This window comes from Cryptomeria japonica, unplaced genomic scaffold, assembly GCF_030272615.1.
Source record: "Cryptomeria japonica unplaced genomic scaffold, Sugi_1.0 HiC_scaffold_228, whole genome shotgun sequence".
Classification (NCBI taxonomy): Eukaryota; Viridiplantae; Streptophyta; class Pinopsida; order Cupressales; family Cupressaceae; genus Cryptomeria; species Cryptomeria japonica.
In genome coordinates, this window is record NW_026729050.1 from 26,860 (window position 1) to 37,466 (window position 10,607).

The 10,607-nt window shown below is 63.9% G+C and overlaps 2 non-coding genes across 2 annotated transcripts; both read left to right on the forward strand.

Moving 5' to 3' along the window:
* Positions 1–989: 989 nt before the first annotated feature.
* Positions 990–1,108, forward strand: LOC131868988 (5S ribosomal RNA). The gene has a single exon (XR_009367385.1). It is a non-coding gene; the product is annotated as a 5S ribosomal RNA (ribosomal RNA).
* A 5,915-nt stretch (positions 1,109–7,023) lies between these two features.
* LOC131868999 (5S ribosomal RNA) lies at positions 7,024–7,142 on the forward strand. The gene has a single exon (XR_009367396.1). It is a non-coding gene; the product is annotated as a 5S ribosomal RNA (ribosomal RNA).
* The last annotated feature ends 3,465 nt before the right edge of the window (positions 7,143–10,607 follow it).

The following is a 10,607-nucleotide window of genomic DNA, read 5'->3' on the forward strand; positions in this document are numbered from 1 at the left end:
AGGTGGGTGTCTGGGTGGGTGCCGAGGTGGGAGCCAGGGTGGGTCCCAAGGTGAGTGCAAAGGTGGGTGCCAGGGTCAAGGTGAGTGCCAATGTGGGTTCCAAGGTGCCAGGGTCAGGGTGAGTGCCAATGTGGGTTCAAAGGTGCTAAGTTGGGTGCGAGGTTGGGTGCGAGGGTGGGTGGGTGCCAAGGTGTGCTAGGTGGAAGCCCGGGTGGGTCGGCATCCCATGGGTGTCGAGTTGGGTGCCTGATGGGTGCTTCTTGTCAAGTTTTAGTCGTCGGGACTCATTTCGAGCCTTAGAGGTCGTTTCTTGTCCGGTTGCCCTGTCTTCGACCTGGGAACCCAATTTTGGTCCTCGGGTCCCATTTTTTTTTGTCTCGCATCCCACTTTTGGCCTGTGGCCTTTTCGGGGTCGATTCTCGTTTTGGGCATCAGAGCATGTTTCTTCTCCTAAAACCCAATATTTGTTTATTAAGTCTCGGAACACATTTTTGTTCTCGTGGACCCATCATGGGTCTTGGAACGCATTTGTGGTCCTTGGGTCCCATTTTGCATCCCGAAACTTGTGTTTTGGTGCTTGATCCCTATTTTGGGTGCCCACCTTGCACCAAGTGCGCACCCGGGGCAAACCGAGCGCCTTGGTGCACCGGGGCAAGATCGAGCGTGCACCCGAGGCGCCCCGAACATGCACCAAGGTGCACTCGGCCCACATGTGAGCGCAGGTCGTTGCGCCCGAGGTGGTGTGTGGGCACCGCGTTGCAGACGGGACACTGCACGCACACGACGCCCCGTCCAGGTGCACGCACGTAGGCCGGGCCGGGTGCACACCCGACGCCCTAGCAAGGTGCGCGCACCCGGGCAGGGCTCACACTTGGCGAACGGGGCGCACTTCGCGAGGGAGGGTGTGCACCTCGACGGGGGTGGGTGGCCGGGGTGGATTCGCACGTGGGTCGCGGTTTGCTAAGTACACACTGCGACAAGCTCATAACGGGTGCGATCATACCAGCGTTAGTGCACCGGATCCCATCAGAACTCCGCAGTTAAGCGCGCTTGGGCCGGAGTAGTACTGGGATGGGTGACCTCCCGGGAAGTCCCGGTGTTGCACCCTTTTTTAGTTTTTCGCCGGGCGTCGCAATGCTATTTGAATAAACCTTTTGCCCGTTTGCGTTCTCGTCGGGGCCGGGCCGGGCCGGGGTGCGCTGCCCGCACTACCGCGCGCGCGGGGGCGACACCGAGCGCGCACCCGAGGCGCCCCGAGCACACAGGCCACGGTGCAACCCGGGCGTTGTGCGCGCACCCCGGTGCGCCCGAGGTGCTGCGCGCGCACCCAGGTGAAATCGGTGTGCACCTCGGCCAGTGCGCGCTTGGTCGAGTCGCGCACGTTGGCCAAGGTGCACGGTGATGTTTCTTACTCTAAGGTTCCGCACCAGACGCCCGGGACAGGTGAGCGAAGCTGGGCGGGGCCGGGTGCGCGGCCGGGGCAGGTGCACGCAGCTGGAGAGAGCTTTGGAGCACACCAGAGGTGCGCACCTTGGAGCACACTTCGGAGCGCACCAATGATGCGCTCCATTCAAAAGTTTCCTGAAAAGGCAAAAAAAGTTGAGATTATAGAATTTCCCACTTGAGAGATTGTAAAAAAAAAAAATTTAAAATGAAGGAAACGCGGGTGCCAAGGTGTGCGCGCCCGGGTGCGCAGCCCAGCCAAGGTGTGCGCACCAAGGCGCCCACCCTGGCGAAGGTGCACGCAAGGTGCGCACCCGAGGCAAACCGGACAATTAACCCAACTTTCGACTTCGCGCGCACCTGCGCACCTTGGAGCGCACTTCGGAGCGCTCCTTGTTGCGCACCAATCTTGGGCACCTCGGAGTGCACCATGGCGCCCACCAAGGTGCGCACCCGGGGCAAACCGAGCTCCGACTTCGTGCGCACCTTGGAGCGCACGAAAGGTGCGCACCATGGCGCCCACCAAGGTGCGCAGCCCAGCCAAGGCGTGCGCATCAAGGTGCGCACCCTGGCGAAGGTGCGCACCCGGGGCAAACCGAGCTCCGACTTCGTGCGCACCTTGGAGCGCACAAAGGGTGCGCAACCCAGCCAAGGTGTGCGCACCCCGGGCAAACCGAGCTCCGAATCGTGCGCACCTTGGAGCACACTTCGGAGCCCTCCTTGGTGCGCACCGATGTTGCGCACCTCGGAGCGCACCCGGGGAAAACAATGCAATTAACCCGACTTTCGACTTCGTGGGCACCTCGGAGCGCTCTCGGGTTCGCACCTCGGAGCACACCGAGGTGCGCACCTTTGATGCGCTGCCTTCACCAATTTCCAGAAAAGGCAAGAAAACATTGAGAAGGTGTGCGCACCGAGGTGCCCACCCTGGCGAAGGTGCACGCGAGGTGCGCACCCGGGGCAAACCGGGCTCCGACTTCGTGCACGCCATGCTGCGCACCTTGGAGGGCCATGGTGCGCACCTTGGAGCACACTTCGGAGCGCTCAATGGTGCCCAACCCAGCCAAGGTGCCCACCGCGGCGAAGGTGCACGCGAGGTGCGCACCCGGGGCAAACCGGGCTCCGACTTCGTGCACGCCGCACCTTGGAGCACACTTCGGAGCGCTCCTTGGTGCGCACCAGGGCGCGCAACCCAGCCGAGGTGCCCACCCCGGCGAAGGTGCACGCGGGGTGCGCACCCGGGGCAAACCGGGCTCCGACTTCGTGCACGCCATGGTGCCCACCGCGGCGAAGGTGCACGCGAGGTGCGCACCCGGGGCAAACCGGGCTCCGACTTCGTGCACGCCGCACCTTGGAGCACACTTCGGAGCGCTCCTTGGTGCGCACCAGGGCGCGCAACCCAGCCGAGGTGCCCACCCCGGCGAAGGTGCACGCGAGGTGCGCACCCGGGGCAAACCGGGCTCCGACTTCGTGCACGCCATGGTGCCCACCGCGGCGAAGGTGCACGCGAGGTGCGCACCCGGGGCAAACCGGGCTCCGACTTCGTGCACGCCGCACCTTGGAGCACACTTCGGAGCGCTCCTTGGTGCGCACCATGGTGCCCACCAGGGCGCGCAACCCCGCCGAAGGTGCACGCGAGGTGCGCACCCGGGGCAAACCGGGCTCCGACTTCGTGCACGCCGCACCTTGGAGCACACTTCGGAGCGCTCCTTGGTGCGCACCAGGGCGCGCAACCCCGCCGAAGGTGCACGCGAGGTGCGCACCCGGGGCAAACCGGGCTCCGACTTCGTGCACGCCATGGTGCGCACCAGGGTGCCCACCGCGGCGAAGGTGCGCACCCGGGGCAAACCGGGCTCCGACTTCGTGCACGCCGCACCTTGGAGCACACTTCGGAGCGCTCCTTGGTGCGCACCAGGGCGCGCAACCCAGCCGAGGTGCCCACCCCGGCGAAGGTGCACGCGAGGTGCGCACCCGGGGCAAACCGGGCTCCGACTTCGTGCACGCCATGGTGCCCACCGCGGCGAAGGTGCGCACCCGGGGCAAACCGGGCTAGGACTTCGTGCACGCCGCACCTTGGAGCACACTTCGGAGCGCTCCTTGGTGCGCACCATGGTGCCCACCAGGCCGCGCAACCCAGCCAAGGTGTGCGCACCAAGGTGCACGCGAGGTGCGCACCCGGGGCAAACCGGGGTCCGGCTTCGTGCACGCCGCACCTTGGAGCACACATCGGGGCGCTCCCGGGTTCGCACCGGCGTTGCGCACCGTGGTGGGCACCTCGGAGCGCACCGTGGTGGGCACCTCGGAGCACACCAAGGTGGGCAGCGAGGTGCGCACCTTTGATGCGATGCCTTCACTAATTTCCATAAAAGGCAAAAGAAAACGAGATTTTAAAATTTCCGTTTTGAAAGATAGTGAGAAAAAGGGAATGCTGGTGCCATCTTGAGCCCGCCCTGGTGCGCAGCCCAGCCAAGGTGTGCGCACCAAGGTGCCCACCCTGGCGAAGGTGCGCGCCCGGGCAATTAACCCAACTTCCAACTTCGCGCGCGCCAGGGTGGGAGCGCACCCAACAACCGGGCCTGGGAAGAGCCAATGCGAGAAACCCCACCAAACGCTCTGACAAAAAAAGAGGGGGCGCTCCAGTAACCCCGCTTCGGAGCGCACCCTGGGCAAACCCAGCCAGGGTGCCCACCCCGGCCAAGGTGCAGGCGAGGTGCGCACCCGGGGCAAACCGGGCTCCGACAACGTGCACGCCGCACCTTGGAGCACACTTCGTAGCGCTCCCGGGTGCGCACCTCAGAGCACACCAAGGTGGGCAGCGAGGTGCGCACCTTTGATGCGCTGCCTTCACTAATTTCCAGAAAAGGCAAAAAAAAGAGGAGATTTTAAAATTTCCGTTTTGAAAGATAGTGAAAAAAACGGAACGCGGGTGCCATCTTGAGCCCGCCCGGGTGCACAGCCCAGGTAAGGTGCCCACCCTGGCAAAGGTGCGCACCCGGGCAATTAACCCTACTTCCGACTTCGTGCGCGCCAGGGTGGCAACCGGGCCTGGGAAGAGCCAATGCGAGAAACCCCACCAAACGCTCCGACAAAAAAAGAGGCGGCGCTCCAATAACCCCGCTTCGGAGCGCAGCCGGGGCAAACCCAGCCAAGGTGCCCACCCCGACGAAGGTGCACGCGAGGTGCGCACCCGGGGCAAACCGGGCTCCGACAACGTGCACGCAGCACCTTGGAGCACACTTCGAAGCACTCCCGGGTGCCCACCGGCGTTGCGCACCGTGGTGGGCAGCGAGGTGCGCACCTTTGATGCGCTGCCTTCACTAATTTCCAGAAAAGGCAAAAAAAAATGAGATTTTAAAATTTCCGTTTTGAAAGATAGTGAAAAAAACGGAACGCGGGTGCCATCTTGAGCCCGCCCTGGTGCGCAGCCCAGGCAAGGCATGCGCACCAAGGTGCCCACCCGCGGTGCACGCCCGGGGCAAACCGGGCTCCGACTTCGTGCAGGCCGCACCTTGGAGCACACTTCGGAGCGCTCCTTGGTGCGCACCATGGTGCCCACCAGGGCGCACCCGGGGCAAACCGGGCTCCGACTTCGTGCACGCCGCACCTTGGAGCACACATCGGAGCGCTCCCAGGTTCGCACCAGCGTTGCGCACCTTTGATGCGCTGCCTTCACTAATTTCCAGAAAAGGCAAAAAAAAACGATATTTTAAAATTTCCGTTCTGAAAGATAGTGAAAAAAACGGAACGCGGGTGCCATCTTGAGCCCTTCCTGGTGCGCAGCCCAGGCAAGTTGTGCGCACCAAGGTGCCCACCCTGGCGGAGGTGCGCGCCCGGGGCAAACCGGGCTCCGACTTCGTGCACTGCATGGTGCCCACCAAGGCGCGCAACCCAGCCAAGGTGCCCACCGCAGCGAAGGTGCACGCGAGGTGCGCACCCGAGGTGCACACCCGGGGCAAACCGAGCTCCGACTTCGTGCACGCCGCACCTTGGAGCACACTTCAGAGCGCTCCTTGGTGCGCACCAGGGCGCGCAACCCAGCCAAGGTGCTCACCCCGGCGAAGGTGCACGCGAGGTGCGCACCCGGGGCAAGCCGGGCTCGGACTTCGTGCACGCCGCACCTTGGAGCACACATCGGAGCGCTCCCGGGTTCGCACCAGCATTGCGCACCTTTGATGCGCTGCCTTCACTAATTTCCAGAAAAGGCAAAAAAAAAAAAAAAACGAGATTTTAAAATTTCCGTTTTGAAAGATAGTGAAAAAAACGGAACGCGGGTGCCATCTTGAGCCCGCCCTGGTGTGCAGCCCAGGCAAGTTGTGCGCACCAAGGCACCCACCCTGGCCAAGGTGGGTCACGGGGTGGGTCCTAGGGTGGGTAACGGGGTGGGTACTAAGGTGCGTGCCAAGGTGGGTCATGGGGTGGGTGCCAAGGTGGGCACCAGGGTGGGTGTGCACCAACCCTAGCCAGGGTAGGTCACGGGGTGGTTGTCGGGGTGGGCGTCAAGGAGCCAAGGTGGGTGGCAAGTAGCCAAGTTGCGTGCCAAGGTGGGTGTCGGGGTGGGTGCCAAGGATCCAAGGTGGGTGCCAAGGAACCAAGGTGGGTGTCTGGGTGGGTGCCGAGGTGGGAGCCAGGGTGGGTCCCAAGGTGAGTGCAAAGGTGGGTGCCAGGGTCAAGGTGAGTGCCAATGTGGGTTCCAAGGTGCCAGGGTCAGGGTGAGTGCCAATGTGGGTTCAAAGGTGCTAAGTTGGGTGCGAGGTTGGGTGCGAGGGTGGGTGGGTGCCAAGGTGTGCTAGGTGGAAGCCCGGGTGGGTCGGCATCCCATGGGTGTCGAGTTGGGTGCCTGATGGGTGCTTCTTGTCAAGTTTTAGTCGTCGGGACTCATTTCGAGCCTTAGAGGTCGTTTCTTGTCCGGTTGCCCTGTCTTCGACCTGGGAACCCAATTTTGGTCCTCGGGTCCCATTTTTTTTTGTCTCGCATCCCACTTTTGGCCTGTGGCCTTTTCGGGGTCGATTCTCGTTTTGGGCATCAGAGCATGTTTCTTCTCCTAAAACCCAATATTTGTTTATTAAGTCTCGGAACACATTTTTGTTCTCGTGGACCCATCATGGGTCTTGGAACGCATTTGTGGTCCTTGGGTCCCATTTTGCATCCCGAAACTTGTGTTTTGGTGCTTGATCCCTATTTTGGGTGCCCACCTTGCACCAAGTGCGCACCCGGGGCAAACCGAGCGCCTTGGTGCACCGGGGCAAGATCGAGCGTGCACCCGAGGCGCCCCGAACATGCACCAAGGTGCACTCGGCCCACATGTGAGCGCAGGTCGTTGCGCCCGAGGTGGTGTGTGGGCACCGCGTTGCAGACGGGACACTGCACGCACACGACGCCCCGTCCAGGTGCACGCACGTAGGCCGGGCCGGGTGCACACCCGACGCCCTAGCAAGGTGCGCGCACCCGGGCAGGGCTCACACTTGGCGAACGGGGCGCACTTCGCGAGGGAGGGTGTGCACCTCGACGGGGGTGGGTGGCCGGGGTGGATTCGCACGTGGGTCGCGGTTTGCTAAGTACACACTGCGACAAGCTCATAACGGGTGCGATCATACCAGCGTTAGTGCACCGGATCCCATCAGAACTCCGCAGTTAAGCGCGCTTGGGCCGGAGTAGTACTGGGATGGGTGACCTCCCGGGAAGTCCCGGTGTTGCACCCTTTTTTAGTTTTTCGCCGGGCGTCGCAATGCTATTTGAATAAACCTTTTGCCCGTTTGCGTTCTCGTCGGGGCCGGGCCGGGCCGGGGTGCGCTGCCCGCACTACCGCGCGCGCGGGGGCGACACCGAGCGCGCACCCGAGGCGCCCCGAGCACACAGGCCACGGTGCAACCCGGGCGTTGTGCGCGCACCCCGGTGCGCCCGAGGTGCTGCGCGCGCACCCAGGTGAAATCGGTGTGCACCTCGGCCAGTGCGCGCTCGGTCGAGTCGCGCACGTTGGCCAAGGTGCACGGTGATGTTTCTTACTCTAAGGTTCCGCACCAGACGCCCGGGACAGGTGAGCGAAGCTGGGCGGGGCCGGGTGCGCGGCCGGGGCAGGTGCACGCAGCTGGAGAGAGCTTTGGAGCACACCAGAGGTGCGCACCTTGGAGCACACTTCGGAGCGCACCAATGATGCGCTCCATTCAAAAGTTTCCTGAAAAGGCAAAAAAAGTTGAGATTATAGAATTTCCCACTTGAGAGATTGTAAAAAAAAAAAATTTAAAATGAAGGAAACGCGGGTGCCAAGGTGTGCGCGCCCGGGTGCGCAGCCCAGCCAAGGTGTGCGCACCAAGGCGCCCACCCTGGCGAAGGTGCACGCAAGGTGCGCACCCGAGGCAAACCGGACAATTAACCCAACTTTCGACTTCGCGCGCACCTGCGCACCTTGGAGCGCACTTCGGAGCGCTCCTTGGTGCGCACCAATCTTGGGCACCTCGGAGTGCACCATGGCGCCCACCAAGGTGCGCACCCGGGGCAAACCGAGCTCCGACTTCGTGCGCACCTTGGAGCGCACGAAAGGTGCGCACCATGGCGCCCACCAAGGTGCGCAGCCCAGCCAAGGCGTGCGCATCAAGGTGCGCACCCTGGCGAAGGTGCGCACCCGGGGCAAACCGAGCTCCGACTTCGTGCGCACCTTGGAGCGCACAAAGGGTGCGCAACCCAGCCAAGGTGTGCGCACCCCGGGCAAACCGAGCTCCGAATCGTGCGCACCTTGGAGCACACTTCGGAGCCCTCCTTGGTGCGCACCGATGTTGCGCACCTCGGAGCGCACCCGGGGAAAACAATGCAATTAACCCGACTTTCGACTTCGTGGGCACCTCGGAGCGCTCTCGGGTTCGCACCTCGGAGCACACCGAGGTGCGCACCTTTGATGCGCTGCCTTCACCAATTTCCAGAAAAGGCAAGAAAACATTGAGAAGGTGTGCGCACCGAGGTGCCCACCCTGGCGAAGGTGCACGCGAGGTGCGCACCCGGGGCAAACCGGGCTCCGACTTCGTGCACGCCATGCTGCGCACCTTGGAGGGCCATGGTGCGCACCTTGGAGCACACTTCGGAGCGCTCAATGGTGCCCAACCCAGCCAAGGTGCCCACCGCGGCGAAGGTGCACGCGAGGTGCGCACCCGGGGCAAACCGGGCTCCGACTTCGTGCACGCCGCACCTTGGAGCACACTTCGGAGCGCTCCTTGGTGCGCACCAGGGCGCGCAACCCAGCCGAGGTGCCCACCCCGGCGAAGGTGCACGCGGGGTGCGCACCCGGGGCAAACCGGGCTCCGACTTCGTGCACGCCATGGTGCCCACCGCGGCGAAGGTGCACGCGAGGTGCGCACCCGGGGCAAACCGGGCTCCGACTTCGTGCACGCCGCACCTTGGAGCACACTTCGGAGCGCTCCTTGGTGCGCACCAGGGCGCGCAACCCAGCCGAGGTGCCCACCCCGGCGAAGGTGCACGCGAGGTGCGCACCCGGGGCAAACCGGGCTCCGACTTCGTGCACGCCATGGTGCCCACCGCGGCGAAGGTGCACGCGAGGTGCGCACCCGGGGCAAACCGGGCTCCGACTTCGTGCACGCCGCACCTTGGAGCACACTTCGGAGCGCTCCTTGGTGCGCACCATGGTGCCCACCAGGGCGCGCAACCCCGCCGAAGGTGCACGCGAGGTGCGCACCCGGGGCAAACCGGGCTCCGACTTCGTGCACGCCGCACCTTGGAGCACACTTCGGAGCGCTCCTTGGTGCGCACCAGGGCGCGCAACCCCGCCGAAGGTGCACGCGAGGTGCGCACCCGGGGCAAACCGGGCTCCGACTTCGTGCACGCCATGGTGCGCACCAGGGTGCCCACCGCGGCGAAGGTGCGCACCCGGGGCAAACCGGGCTCCGACTTCGTGCACGCCGCACCTTGGAGCACACTTCGGAGCGCTCCTTGGTGCGCACCAGGGCGCGCAACCCAGCCGAGGTGCCCACCCCGGCGAAGGTGCACGCGAGGTGCGCACCCGGGGCAAACCGGGCTCCGACTTCGTGCACGCCATGGTGCCCACCGCGGCGAAGGTGCGCACCCGGGGCAAACCGGGCTAGGACTTCGTGCACGCCGCACCTTGGAGCACACTTCGGAGCGCTCCTTGGTGCGCACCATGGTGCCCACCAGGCCGCGCAACCCAGCCAAGGTGTGCGCACCAAGGTGCACGCGAGGTGCGCACCCGGGGCAAACCGGGGTCCGGCTTCGTGCACGCCGCACCTTGGAGCACACATCGGGGCGCTCCCGGGTTCGCACCGGCGTTGCGCACCGTGGTGGGCACCTCGGAGCGCACCGTGGTGGGCACCTCGGAGCACACCAAGGTGGGCAGCGAGGTGCGCACCTTTGATGCGATGCCTTCACTAATTTCCATAAAAGGCAAAAAAAAACGAGATTTTAAAATTTCCGTTTTGAAAGATAGTGAGAAAAAGGGAATGCTGGTGCCATCTTGAGCCCGCCCTGGTGCGCAGCCCAGCCAAGGTGTGCGCACCAAGGTGCCCACCCTGGCGAAGGTGCGCGCCCGGGCAATTAACCCAACTTCCAACTTCGCGCGCGCCAGGGTGGGAGCGCACCCAACAACCGGGCCTGGGAAGAGCCAATGCGAGAAACCCCACCAAACGCTCTGACAAAAAAAGAGGGGGCGCTCCAGTAACCCCGCTTCGGAGCGCACCCTGGGCAAACCCAGCCAGGGTGCCCACCCCGGCCAAGGTGCAGGCGAGGTGCGCACCCGGGGCAAACCGGGCTCCGACAACGTGCACGCCGCACCTTGGAGCACACTTCGTAGCGCTCCCGGGTGCGCACCTCAGAGCACACCAAGGTGGGCAGCGAGGTGCGCACCTTTGATGCGCTGCCTTCACTAATTTCCAGAAAAGGCAAAAAAAAGAGGAGATTTTAAAATTTCCGTTTTGAAAGATAGTGAAAAAAACGGAACGCGGGTGCCATCTTGAGCCCGCCCTGGTGCACAGCCCAGGTAAGGTGCCCACCCTGGCAAAGGTGCGCACCCGGGCAATTAACCCTACTTCCGACTTCGTGCGCGCCAGGGTGGCAACCGGGCCTGGGAAGAGCCAATGCGAGAAACCCCACCAAACGCTCCGACAAAAAAAGAGGCGGCGCTCCAATAACCCCGCTTCGGAGCGCAG